General features: G+C 36.5%; 1 long non-coding RNA gene across 1 annotated transcript; it reads right to left on the bottom strand.

Moving 5' to 3' along the window:
• Positions 1-983: 983 nt before the first annotated feature.
• On the bottom strand, positions 984-15,367 carry LOC125276289. The gene is made up of 3 exons (XR_007186615.1): positions 14,990-15,367; positions 14,489-14,711; positions 984-1,253 (listed from the first exon to the last, which is right to left on the bottom strand). It is a non-coding gene; the product is annotated as an uncharacterized LOC125276289 (long non-coding RNA).

Raw genomic sequence — 15,367 nt, forward strand, 5'->3', positions numbered from 1 at the left:
AAAGCAAATTATTATAATGCTACACTGTAAAACTGTAAAACTGTTGGTTTAGCTTAAAAAAAGTAAGTTACCTGGTTGCCTTAAAATTTTTAGTTAATTGATATTAAAAATTTGAGTTAATACAATGAAAGTGATTGGTTTAATCAACAGAAACTCAAAATATTATGTTATCTGAACTACATTAATTATCTAAGTTGATTTGACAAAAGAAAAAATGTTATTATAACAAATCATGAAAATATATTTTTTTAAATATTTTTGACTTTTAATCTTTTTTTTTACCCATTATAATGCATAAGAATATAGATGTACTTACATTTTCTATTTAATTATAATTTGTATAGATTTTTTAATAATAACCTTCATTCCAAAGCTGTTTTACTTTGATAGTCCTTAAAAAAATACATTTTGTAAAATCTTTTAGTATTGTCCATGGAGCCCCAATGAAATCATAGCGGCCCCCGAGGGTCCCCTTACCACAGTAAGAAAATCCTTGAGTTACTTACTATGCATAAACATTGGTACATTTTTATTGTTGTGTTTATCATAAGATGTTTAAAGTCATTAATGTAGGAATTAAGTGGAAAAATAAATGTCTGTTGGACATAAAATGTTAAAGATTAATGTACCTCCAGTTTGATGCATATGAAATGCAGTATGGATTTTTCCCTGAGGCTGCAGAAACTCCTCACCGTGTGGTAATTGCAATTGCATGAAACAAGGTTGGTAGTGACAAGTCAATGCTAGAGAGGACTTGGATGAATCCATTAGTGTGTGTGTGTGTGTGTGTGTGTGTGTGTGTGTTTAGGAGTAAGTGTTTGCATATGCATGTTTCATGCTTCAGGAGGCAAAAAGAAAATTAACCACCAATTGACCTTCTGTGTCTTCCACTGTAGAAATGGAGACTTCCCCTTAGCATAATTACATAGGCTTTTACCTATAGAAATGTGTGTGTGTGTGTGTGTGTGTGTGTGTGGTGCAATGCAAGTCGGTGTATATTTAAATATATGTTTTGGTGTGAATTTAAAGTGTGGGAGGTGTTTGTGTGTATATGTTATCATGTTGGGCAATATTACACCTCATTACCAGCTTGACTGCAAAATGATTACACTTGATAATGGGATACACACACACACATTATATTTTCTCTCTCAGTCTCTCTCTCACACACACACACAGTCTGGCGGGGGTCTCGGTAATGGAGTCATTATAGGCTTCAGTGGTTTGAGGACTTATCACAGGATACAGGAAGTCTGCAGGGAGAAAAAAATCAAATGAGTTCAACCAAGCGCACAAAAGACCATTTCATTAAGCTCTGCCCCTATCAGCAGAAGATGGGCGCACCCGAGTCGCCCCCCTCCCTCGCTGTACAGGAATAGGTCATTTATTAAAGGGAGACTAATGGGATTGTGCTTTAATGTAAACGGCACTCATCTGTTTGTGTACGGTGTTTAAACCAGCCATTATTCTGCTCTTTACAAAGAGAGGGTGGGAATTATCTGACGGCTGTCAATATGTCCATCTGCGTGAAGCCGTCACAAAGATCACTGACCACAAAGGCTATGATTATTCTTATATGGGTGTCAGCATGTGTTGTGTGTATTTGTTATCCTTATAAATCAAATGATCTCCTTTGGAGATACTATTCATAGGCATTTTTCTAATGCGAGATACTTTTATGTGGATGTGATGGACAGATTGAATCATATAGACACATCTGTAGAGAGAAAGGGACAAAACCTGTTGAGCTGCCCTGTTTTCTACTGCCACAAGCTGCCTTCTAAAGGGCAGTTTACACAACACTATTTTCAACTAAAAAGGTAAAACTTTTTATGTGTTTTGGCCATTCATTTACACGACAACAGCATTTTCGGGGCCTGAAAATGCAAACTTTCGAAATTGGGTTTCAAAGTTTTAAAGGTGCCATTGAACGTTTTTTTTACAAGATGTAATATAAGTCTAATGTGTCGCCCTGAATGTGTCTGTGAAGTTTCAGCTCAAAATACCCCATAGATATTTTTTAATTAATTTTTTTAACTGCCTATCTAGGGGCATCATTAAATATGAGCCGATTTATGCTGTGCGGCCCCTTTAAATCTCGTGTTCTCCGCCCATGGAGCTCGCGCTTGCCTTAAACAGTGCCTAAACAAAGTTTACACAGCTAATATAACCCTCAAATGGATCTTTACAAAGTGTTCGTCATGCATGCGGCGGATTATGTGAGTATTGTATACGGTTATATTGTTTACATTTGATTCTGAATGAATTTGAGGCTGTGCTCCGTGGCAAACGGCTAATGCTACACTGTTGGAGAGATTTATAAAGAATGAAGTATATTAAATGTACTTAAATATAGTACACTTTCATGACTGTTTCTTAACACACTTAAAGGATTAGTTCACTTTCAAATGAAAATGAGCCTTCTGAAACAAAGCGATGTGTTTGTGTATAAAAATATCCATATTTAACAAGTTATGAAGTAAAGTAGCTTCTGCCAGACCGCCTTCTATATTTTACTTACGAAGAAAGTTTTAAACTCTTGCAGTTCAAAATGCTTATGCTACATCCAACGCCTTCCCTATTCAACTTACGAAAAAAGCTTAACGCAACGCCAGTTCCGTTTTATTTCTTCGGAATTTGAATACGGAAGGCGTTCTGGCGCAAGCTAAATATTTTACTTCATAACTTGTTAAATATGGATTTTTTTATTTTATTTTTTATATATAAACGCATCGATTCGCTTCAGAGGGCCTTTATTAACCCCCCGGAGCCGTGTGAAGTACGTTTTGTTTTGGATGGATGAACTTTCTTCAGCTTCATACCCGTTGGTCCCGTTCACTGTCATTATAAAGCTTGGATGCATCAGGATATTTATTAATATAACTCTGATTGTGTTCATCAGAAAGAAGAAAGTCATGGATGGCTTGAGAGTGAGTAAAGGTTGGGGTAATTTTCATTTTAAAGTGAACTAATCCTTTAAGTACACTTTTAAATAGTGCACTTCATAATAATGTCAAATTAAGTTTTACTTTAAAGTACATTTTAAATCATTGTTTGAATAATCTTCTATCATGCTTTAAAGAAGTACACTTACTTTGATGTGTTGACTAACATACTAAAGCACTTGATTATAATTTTAATGTAGTTTGTTATTTGATATTACATTTAAAGTTAATATATTTTGACTACTAAATTGCAACATTATCATTACAAATGTGTAATTACAAATATTTAAATACATGACAAGTTTCAAATGACAAAGTATATTAGCTTACTATAAATGCTTGTAAATAGGGCAATACACTTAATTATGAAATGACATATAAAGATGCTTGTCACAGATACAGATGCTACAAGTGTACTACTTTAATTAGAGTAATTTTAGGGTTTAGATCAGGTAACTACTATGTTACTACTTTTTTTGGAAACACATTTTAAGGAACAGATTTGGAATGCTCTAGCATCTCTTTGTCTGGTGCAGAAGCACATGAGAGACTTGACATTATAATGGATTTCAAAATAGTTTGGTGTCATTATTTTACTAAGATAAATACTAAAATGCATAAATAAATGCATATACATAAATATTGGATAAAATGGACAATTTTGAAACAAAATTTCTTTTTTTTCTTTTTTTGGGGGGGATACTTTAATGTTGTACTTTGGCCACCACTGAATGGAATTTCTTTTTTCTTTTTTACACTGAGCTTGCATTGTGGTATTGCCTTCTTTCCTATGGATAAAGTGATGCTGCTTTAGAATTTGACAAAAAAGAAGGAATCTTATTCTACGGGCTTTGCGCCGAGCGTGCACATATGATGCCTTAAAATGGCAGCTCTATAGGTTTTGGAGTGAAAGACTGTCATTTGATCATCCTTTCATCCCCTTCCCCAGTCAGTGCTTTATGTAATTGAGTCAAATGGGCCATATTAACCCCGGCCAGCTTGTGACTGGCCCAGCCACTGGTCACATAAACAGTTGGCGGGTGTCCCGTTTCTCTTTCGCCTGATTCTCTGTGCGCTCTAGGGCTGCAATGGATAAAGAATACTAGATATCAGTTCATTCTCAGAGGAACGCTTGCCTGGAATCATAGTGACCCTCCTGGGAAAAGAGAGAAGTGGAGTGGTATTGACTGCTGTCTGTCTCTGAGGGAGGTCAATAGGCAAACACCAGGTAATTTATCCACCCATCAATGACTCAGTACTGCGTTAAAAGAGAAAAGTCATCAACAACCTGCGCTTCTGCTGCAAGGTTACGGGCCATTTTCTTATCACAAGCTAACAGATGTATAACTGGGCGGTCTAAAAGCGATGCTGGGATCAAATGGTGTGCTGACAAGCTGTCCGCTAGTTGACCAAATAATTCGAGAATCATTAGTGTCATGGGATACCCCATCAGTGAGGAGAAAGATGACCAAATGGAGGTTGAAACATTGAGAGTGTGTGGGACGGATGTCCTGACTTTGGTGGTCTGTGTCTGGGGGGTCTTATATGTATGTCAGTGTTCACTACAGCATCTGTAGTATTATCAAAATGTGCTCAAGAAGTTGATTCACTATTTATCCTGAAGATGATTTGTAAAATTAAAAACACAAAATCAAACAGGGCTCAGGTCAAAACATCTAAAGTGACTGTTTAATTTCTGAGGGCCCTGTAGTGCATTCCTCTAATAGTAAGATAATATTAAGTGTGTTTTGTTGAAAAAAAAAAAAAGCAGTTTACTTTTATAAAAAATCTAGCAGATTGTGAGTAGTACTTTATTTTACATTCCTGTTCCCCATGTACATCCTATGTACTTATTATTCTAATTGTAATAACTGAGTAATAACTATGTACTAACCCTGAACCTAGCCCTAAACCTAACCTTAATCCATGTAGTTACCTTATTACCAAGTACTTTCTTAGGTAAGAACACTGTAAGTACACATAAGTGTGTATTGTAAAATAAAGTGCAACCAGATTGTTTATTGTCTTATGATATCTTTTCAACTACTTTTGTATTTGATGTTGATTTTTTTAAGCAACTGCCATAATTTAAAGGGCATTTATTTGATGATTCAAACAATGAATGACCTATTCTGTTGAACTAGTAACATAACTGGATCACATATTGTGTTATTTTAAATAGGCCTACAAAAAAAAAAAAAAAAAAAAAATTATATATAGTACTAAAAGTGGTTCTTTGGCTCGTAATCACAGGGGACCCGCTTTAACTGCTGTATTGCACCAAATCTTGGTGCTTCAGTGATTCTTCAGCAGTTCTTCACTGGTTCTTTGGGATGACTGAGGTGCTATATAGCACCGCTACTGTATGCAGAGACTGTTATGCCCCTGTATAGTTCTTCAGTGGTTCTTTGGTGTGGTTAAGGTGCTATATAGCACCACTGCCGTACAAAGAACACTGTAAAACCGAACAGTGAAATGAATTAAATTAAATGAGTTTGTTTCACTCAAATAATAATGAAAGTTCATTGTACTTAATAGAAAAAAGTTGCATGAACTCAAAATGTCATTGTAGTAAGCTGGACTTAATATGATTGAGTTGAGCTGCAGCAGATTTCTAATTCCCAGCATGCTTTGCGTCAGACCATATAAATAACTGTTGAAATTAAGTGTTATTTTGTGTGTTTTTGCACAAGATTAACATATGGAGATATAAGTTAATGTTTAATGTTGTGTTATGTTGGGATTCAGTTTTGTTTTGTTAGGGTTACCACTGTGGTAAAGAGTAGAGCCTGTGGTTAGGTTGAGGATGAGTGCTGTTTAGCACCATTTTTGTTGAAGAAATAAAATGTGATATGGCACCTCTTATGGGTTCTACATAGCATCATTTGACAAAGGTGCTGTTGAGCACCTTTAAAGATATGGTGCTACATAGCACCAAAAGTGGTTCCTATGATTACGAGCCAAGAACCACTTTTAGTGCTATATAGCACCTTTTTTTTTTTGTTTAAAAAAGGAAGAAAAAAACGCCACGATAAAGGTATGAAATAACCCTGCAAATAATTTTCAGGTGGCAAATATGGCCCCTTAATAAAAGAAGTTGAAGTTTAAGGCATTTTATTTATTTGTTTGTTTGTTTGATTTTCATTTTTAACATCAATCACAATAATGAATATGGTGCATAAGGTGCACATCAGTGAATGGTTTCTGACAACACTACAGAATTCAGTCTTTGGAAAAAAGGCATTGAGAATATTATTGATTATGTCATTGTGACAGCTATTGAGAGTACCTGTGTGTGTGTGTGTGTGTGTGTGTGTGTGTGTGTGTGTGTGTGTGTGTGTGTTATTGATTATGTCATTGTGACAGCTATTGAGAGTACCTGTGTGTGTGTGTGTGTGTGTGTGTGTGTGTGTGTGTGTGTGTGTGTGTGTGTGTGTGTGTGTGTGTGTGTGTGTGTGTGTGTGTGTGTGTGTGTGTGTGTTTGACTACATGTGAGGACCAAATGTCCTCTTATATTGTGAGATGCTTTCACAACCCACTAGTGAGGACATTGACTGGTCCTCACTAGTTTTATCTCAGCCAAAAGAGGTTTTTATTTCAAGGTCACGCCTCTTACCATAACGTGGAAATGCACGCGCTCAGTGTTATTGTAAACATGTGTTTAATTTTACCCTATCAATTTGAGCCGGAATCAGACCCGGTGATTGGACTGCGGGATGAAAATAACAGCGTTTCGACGACATGGCGACAAACACACTCTACAAACGCAACTCTTGTGTATTCCTGTGGGCGGAGGTTAGTCAAAAAACTGTTTTAGTGACGTCATTAAAGAAGGAAGTAGAGGGATGTAGTCTGTTAGGATGTAGTCTCGCTTGGCATTGAACTTTGAGCTTTAAAATTTTACAGATTGTATTTATACTCTAACAACAACATTACACACTAACTAAAGTTTGAAACATGGGATCACGAAGAACGGGACCTTTAAGAGTATAGGGCTAGTGTAGGGTGACAGAAAATATAATTGACCTGATATAAAATCAATGGAAGTCTATGCAATGTCCTCACTAAGATAGCAAAACATGTGTGTGTGTGTGTGTGTGTGTGTGTGTTATAGAGATGGAAAAACACTGTGTGGTTCAAATTTTGATTACAGTAGTGTGTAGGGTGGATGTAGTCTATTAAAGGTCTATTGATCATACTCCATGGTTCTTCAGTGTGGTTGTTCTTCTTCAGATGGAGGTTGTGTGTTAGACTGAAGATGTTATTACATTGCATGTTCTCTCCATTACCCATGGCAACACACACAGAGCACTTATTTTTGATTTTGTTTAATCAGATTGCATGTGCAATACAGAAAACAACGCACTGTATAACTGAAAGACATAATTATATTATCATGTGTTCTTCACATTAAGATTATGTTCTGTATCACATCTGTAATCTTTTCTACTCAAATACTCCTCAAAAGGATGCACATTTGATAAAAAAATATGATTAAATGAATAACCTATTTAACATACACAATCACAGTTAGGGGCAGGAGGGTCAAATTGTGTCGATCATCATCTCAATTATTCTGCACTCACATTACTCAAATTGTCCAGACGGTGGCGCTTGAATTCAGGATGTGATATTTTACCCTTTCCACCTCTGCACATCCTCTACTTAACAAAACTCATTCAGTTAATTTACTCAGGTGTTCTTAACAGTAAACTACCAGCAGCTCTACTGCAAACAAACCAAAATTGTTTTTATGTACAATCATCTTTTAGATGTTTAGACTGGGGCTGATTGGCACAGTTTTCATTTTTGTTAAATATCTCTAGTGGACTGAAAATCAGATAGGGGTCTAAAGATCATGTGGAATAGACACATTTAATGTCACAAAAATATGTCACAAATTATGTTTATTCATGAGGTTTGTTTTACTGTTGTGCCTGCCAACTCCAACACGTGGATGGTTGTGTGGCACAAACAGAAAATTCTATTTTAAACCAAACTAACTCCACTCACACATTTGTGTGATTAATTTAATCATCTTTAAAATCTTTTACAATAGCTTTAACACTTTTTAACTGCTTAAATACCTTGCACTGTAATTTTTTTTTTTTCGTGTGCTTTTTTGTAAATTAAACAGATTTTTGGAGTACATTTTACAAGAAAATACTATTTCAGTTTTTCTATACTTCAAAATTTCATTTTTATTTCACTGTTCACTGTCGTGTCTTTGTAAGTATTGGTGACATTTACTCACAATTTCTGAATGAAAATGGTTTCAAAGTAAAAATATTTTCAGTGTAGTAGTTGTATGGAAATCAGAGGGTTAATGTTTGTTCTGACAGAGAATTTTTTTTAAAATATGGTAACACTTTATTTTACAGTATCTTTGTTACCCATGTTACACTGTAAACCCGAATAAGTTGGCAAAACTCAAAAGAAATGAGGCAATGAGTTACATCAAATTATTTAAGAAATTCAAAGTTTAAGTAAGCAGAACTGGCAGATTTTTATTTTGTACTCATACATTTTAAATGTTATTAAATTGAAATATTTCAGTCAACTAATTCATACATTTAAAAGGTACACTATGTAGTTTTTCCATCCGCTAGGGGGCGCCAATTCAAAACAAAGGCGTAGCTTGATGACGCCAAGTTTGAGCCCGGAATCTTGGGATAGTAGTCTTCACATCACAGCCGGTGGAAATAAATCGGAACAGGACTCGGGCAGAAATCATGTTCATGGATGCGATTGTTAACGTTACTGTAGTATGAAGCAGAGCAGGACCCAGTGTTGTGGGAGCTGAACGAGGCCGCTGGAGCGATTGCGCAACACATGCCGCGAGCAGCAGAACTTTTATTATGTCACAGTCTCTTCCACCGCGCCGCTTCCACTTTTCCGGTCATAAGTATGAGGTAACGCAGCTCTGTTTATCATATTAGATACATTTGAGTGTGTTGAAAATGTTATAACGTTACTCTGTGTGTTCACTCTGTGGCTGCTGTGAGACACTTGTTGCACACTGAAAGCTGCATCTGATTATGCGATGTTAGCTACTTCACAAAATAGTGTTTTTCTCTGAGGCACGGTAAAGCATGGTACTCGCAAAAAAAATCAAGAAAATTAGATTTGAACGTGTTGAGCTATATAACAATAGTTTTCTGTCTATAAACGTAACCAAACAGTTGTTCCCTTGTCTAATAAAACATGTAATATATTAAAGTGACGCAATTGACAGGCGACTCCTCACACGTCCCGGAGCCTTGGTTAAAATAGCAATTTTCTCACAATTTACAAATAGTTGGAAACATTTGGGATACTGTAAGTACTAAACTGAACAAAACATATATCACTGGCCTAGTGGTTTTTGGATATTTTACTGCAAAAATTGCAGCTTTAACTTAAAATGATCATGTAATCTCAACATAATTTTTATTACTAGCTATAGCAAGCTAATTCAGAAAATGTTAACTAGCATGTTAGCAATAGCATAGTATAGCACTGCTAAATGAGTACAGCAATATAAAACATTTAATAAACCAAGCCGCATGCACCACTTGTCACCATGATGGTAACTCTTAACATTAATCTTGCACACACACACACACACACACACACACACACACACACACACACACACACACACACACACACACACACACATTATATAACACTTAATTTTAACATTTACTCTCCTTTTCAAATACCATGGGCAAAGCATTCTAGGAAATAGAAATCCCAGCCCAGTTTCAGTTAAACTTAAGTTCTTCTAAATTAAAAGAAATGAGTTCATAAAACTCAAAACAATGAAACAGTTCAGTTTACTTAAAATATATCAGTTCTGTGAACTTGAAAGTAAAAGAAAGTGCTAAATACTCATAATAGTTAATTTGACTGAACTAATTTGTTTAATGTAAGTTTGTCCTACTCAAACCAATTAATTATTTTGAGTGTTCAGGTTTACAGTAATAGCAATAACAGTAAATTATGTATAATTACATGCAACTACCCCTTAATCCTTAAGTCTCCTGTCTCTTTATTCCTTATATGTCCTTGTAAGTCATAGGGCTGGAGCCTAACCCTATAAATACATATTGTTAATTAATACTGTTACTATAGAATCAACAAGAGAAGTTAACCCTTTACCAACCAACACCTAATATACCCCAAACCATAAACCAAGCATGAAACGCAATTTGTTTTAATTTTTGTCACTTCTATTTTGAACCTAACAAGAAAAAGTTATTATAGGGTTTTTGGACTGGCCAAAGCATAAAGAAATACAGGGAAAGCAAGAGAAAGAGAGAGAGAGAGAAAAAAAAGAGAGCAAGATAGAGCGAGGGCAGACTTTAGATAGTAAAAGAGGCTAAAACGTTTTTCAGCTAACATTGGTCCCAGTGGAGGATGGATTGACTGTGGGTGAATAATACATGGCTGGTGAGGGAGTAATGAAGTGGAAGTGATGGGGAGGAATACGCCGCTCTCAGTGGGATGGGGAAATGCATACTTTAAAGAGCTCTCACTCTCTCTGTGGCACTGGCCTGGAAAACAAGCCAAGCAGACGCACACACACTTCCCACAGCCATTCCTCTGGAACTCCACACAGCTGTCGAGATTGTGTTTGTAACTTCGCTCAGACGTTCATTGCTCGTACGGTTTCACCATCAGGCTTGACGCTGCTGTGCTGGTCTTCAGCATTTAGTGAGCATCGCCTTGACACTGAGCTCTTAATGAAACTAAGCAACAGTGATGTAGATTCAGGCATTGACAAATATATATAGATCTAGACATGTAGCAGATCTCTGTTGAGTGCACTTGAGTGCATTGCCAATTCACCTGGTAAATTCTGGTTCAAATCACACTATCTGTGAATTTAATGCTTTTTTTATTTACACAGTAAATGAGTAATAAAGACTGGTTGACTTTTTGGAGACCTTTAACTTTATGGTACTACCTATGAAATATGCAATGTGTAAACTTATGAGTAATATTACTGAATATATGGTATTTACACTCTTAAAAATAAAGGTTGTTTATTGGCATCTATGGTTCCATGAAGAACCTTTAACATCGATGGAATCTTTCCATTCCACAAAACGTTCTTTATAGTTCTTTAGGTTTATTCAAATGTTCTTCACACTAAGAAAAAAAAAGGTTCTGTTAAGAACTCTTCACTGAAATGTTCTTTGTGGAATCAAATATGGTTTGTCTATAGCATCGCTGTCAAAAAACAAACAAACAAACAAAACACCTTATGAAACCTTATTTTTAAGAGTGTACATACTCCAATGTAGGGCTTGGCGATATATCGCATGCGATTGTCACGCGCATTTCGTTAGTAAAGCCGGTTCCCTGATTACCGCTAAATCGCCATCACCTGTTTTTTTTTTTTTTTTAAATGGAGCGGCATTTAATAGACAGAGCCGTAGTTCACTGACAAGCTACGCAATATCGCGTTCATTATCGAAGGCGATTCATCTGCGATATGAACGCGATATTGCGTAGCTTGTCAGTGACTAGGGTTCTGTCTATTAAATGCCGCTCCATTTAAAAAAAAAAAACAGGTGATGGCGATTTAGCGGTAATCAGGGAACCGGCTTTACTGACGAAATGTGCGTGACAATCGCATGCGATATATCGCCCAGCCCTACTCCAATGTACTTCAAAGAATATCATGGTACTTTTGTAGTCATCTGATCTATAACCTGGCATAGACTGGTAGTGTTAAATAAACAGAATATATTCCATAGGTTTGAGTAAAGCACTCAAACCACATCCTCACCACACCCCTTCTAAATAAAATCCACAAGAAAATGTTCTGCAGTCCCTAGACTAAATGTGTGCGAGGATCAGCATCTCCAGACCCCCTCTAGAGAAGACTAAAAGCTTTTTCCATACTTTTGCCATTTTGAGCTTTTGCATACTCCACATTAAACTTCCTGTATTGGAAACACCATGATTCCAAGATCATTTAGACAATAATTTGCTATTAATAGTATAAGCACTTCTTGTGATAAATTGATTTAATGTGCAATTATAGTGTACTTCAAATCTTATATTATTTTTGTACTTATAGATAGTATATAAGTAGATAATATAAATAAAGGCCACTTAAGGGAACTTAAAGAGAGTACACTGTCAGAACTCTTTCTTAAAACACTTAAGTACACTTTTAAAATGTGCACTTTGTAAAATTCTCAAATTAATAGTTTTAAAGTATGTTTTAATAATTACATTTTAATAATATTTTGTGTTTTAAAAGGTTTGTTCACCAAAAAATGAAAATAACGTAATTTATTACTCAGCCTCATGTCGTTTTACACCCGCAAGACCTTCGTTCATCTTCAGAACACAAATTAAGATATTGCTGATGAAATCCAATGGCTCAGTGAGGCCTGCATTGAGAGCAAAGCCATTGAAACTCTCAAGGTCCTTAAAGGTACTAAAACATATTTGAAACAGTTCATGTGAGTTCAGTGGTTCAGCTTAATATTATAAAGTGACAAGAATACTTTTTGTGTGCCAAAAAACAAAATAACGACTTTTCAACAATATCTATATGGGCAGATTTCAACAATATAGTGAACTAGAGAGTCATTTATAACAAACTGATGCAGAAGATATGAATCAAACTTTTTCCAGTGGCCAAATGAGAGAGAAACGTTTGACTAATGACTTTCCAGCACAACATATCATTGCTGTTGGACAGAAACTTCATATCTCCATATTTGTAATGCAAGGGTGAATGAAGAACTAACCATAAAGCCACAATATCAACTTTGATAATGTAGTTTTTCATTTTTTAAAACATACAGTGTTTTTCCCATGTCCTGAAAAGCTGTGTTTTTGGAGATACAAGGTTTCTGCCCAACAATGACAATACTAGAGAAAGAGCCATTTAGGATCATGAACTGATTCAGTAGAAAGAATCAAACTTTTCAATGTAACATAATATAGAGAGAGAGAGTAGCTCAGGATGATCTGATTCATTTGAATGAATCAGTACTTTTCAGCACTACATATGAGATAGAGAGAGAGAGACATTTAGGATGAACTAATTCAGTAAAATGAATCAAAACTTCCCAATGTAACTTAATAGAGAGAGAGAGAGACAGAGAGTATAGTTCAGGATGAACCAAATCATTATAAAGAATCAGATTGTCCAGCATATGAGAGAGACATTTATGATGAGCCAATTGAATGAATCTTTCCAGTATTACATTCCAGAGAAGCATTTATGACAAACTGATTCACTAGAATGAATCAAACTTTCCAGTGCTACATATTAGCGATTAAGGGTACGTTTACACAACAACAATATGCATAAAATGGAGAAGTTTTTCCTTTGGGTTTTCTGTGCACAGGCGACACCATTGTCAAAACGTTCCACATTCATACGAATCTGTGAAAACGACTAAAAACGCTGTATTCTGCTGGCAGGCCATTAGAAGGCGATGAAACGCTATCGACTGAACATGTAATGCGCATGTGCATGACATCATCGTTTTCACAGATATGCGTTTTTGTTGGAGACCGTTTTCAAAAACTTGCACTTTGAAACCCGTTTTCAAAAGTTTGCGCTTTCAGACCACCAAAACGCTGTTGTCGTGTAAATGAAGTTGAAAACGTTGTCGCGTAAACGGCCCCTAAGAGCCATTCAAGATAGGGCTGGGCGATATATCGCATGTGATTTTCACGCGGATTTCGTCAGTAAAACCGGTTCCCTGATTACCGCTAAATCGCCATCACCTGCTTTCAAATGGAGCGGCATTTAACAGACAGAGCCGTAGATCACTGACAAGCTACGCAATATCGCGTTCATTATCGAAGGCGATTCATCTGCGATAATGAACGCGATATTGCGTAGCTTGTCAGTGAACTACGGCTCTGTCTATTAAATGGCGCTCCATTTGAAAGCAGGTGATGGCGATTTAGCGGTAATCAGGGAACCGGCTTTACTGACGAAATGCGCATGAAAATCGCATGCCATATATCGCCCAGCCCTAATTCAAGATGAATTGATTCACTAGAATGAATCAGGCTTTCCAGCGCTACGTCATAGAGAGAGAGAAAGCTGTTTATCATTAACTAATTTACTAATATTAATTGCTAACTTAATTAAGTGCTACATATGAGAGAGAGACATTTATGACAGGTTCATTAGAATCAAACTTTACAGTGCTACATAATAGAGAGCAATTTATAATGAACCGATTCAACAGAATTAATCAAACTTTCCTGCACTATAAATGTGAAAAAGTAATTTATGATAAACTGATTCACTATATGATTCTGACTTTCCTTTGTTACATATGTGAGAGAGAGAGAGAGAGAGAGAGAGAGAGAGACGTTTATGATGAACCATTTCCTTATGAATCTGACTTTCCAGTGTTACATATGTGAAAGAGAGTTGTTAAACTGAGCTGCAAACTTTTAGATTAGTTACTCCAAGGCACTGATGTCCATATAATAGCTTGGAAGTCAGATCGTGACGATTTAATATATTGAACTTAACTTAGAATTTTAGAAATGCATGTTGATCTCACCAAAGAAATTCCTCAGTTGATCTCACCGAAGACCTTTTACATGTTACAGCACTTGCAGCTCTATCAGGTCTTCTCTTCTGTGCTGAACTTTGCTTAGACTCCAGCAATAAGCTGCAGTTGAGTTCTTCCCTGCTTGTGTCTGTCAGAGAGGGTTCTTGTGTAGAGAGGGAATGAAGTGTCAGAGATCACTTGACAGCGGTCCCCAAGGTGCAGCTCTTCAGGGCTAAAGTGTGTGAGAAGAGAGTCAACTCCCATTCCATTTCCTGTCCTCCCCACCCCAACCCTCCATTTTCTGCCTGGATGAACCAATAGTCTGCCTGAGAGCATGCAGTAGGTCCCACCTGGACCATCCAGACCAAAAAAAGCACAAGAGCAAGCAGGATAGAGATGGAGACGGAAAGAGGGAAGGTTTTGGAAACTGCTAAGTGTTATAAAAATTGAAAGATGGAGAGTGGAAGAAAGTGGCCGGAGGTTGAAGGTCAATCGTGTGGAGATTCATACCTTTCTTGTTTTGAAGGTAAGTCAGTTTCAGACAGCAGAGCCCCACTGTCACCGTCCCTGGAGACTGAAGAAAGAGTGTTCACTCACATGAATGACATTTAATTTGTTTCATGAAAAGAATGCTCATATACTGAACAAGCTCTGTTGTCCGTGTTTGGAGTTTGGAATGGAAATAAAGCTTTTGCTCATGTGCTGCTTCTCCAGTCCAACAAAAAACCTGTCAGTCAAAGGACTGGCAATTTGTATTTGCCTGTAACAGTGAATGATGGTCTCTTCATCTATGTAAACACACCCGTTTCCACACATTCATCTTCCACTGCCTCAATCATTGAGACAAACATTTCAGTAGATTATGATGTAACTCTATCAAGCAGCTGT

The sequence above is a fragment of the Megalobrama amblycephala genome, linkage group LG9, assembly GCF_018812025.1.
Source record: "Megalobrama amblycephala isolate DHTTF-2021 linkage group LG9, ASM1881202v1, whole genome shotgun sequence".
NCBI lineage: Eukaryota > Metazoa > Chordata > Actinopteri > Cypriniformes > Xenocyprididae > Megalobrama > Megalobrama amblycephala.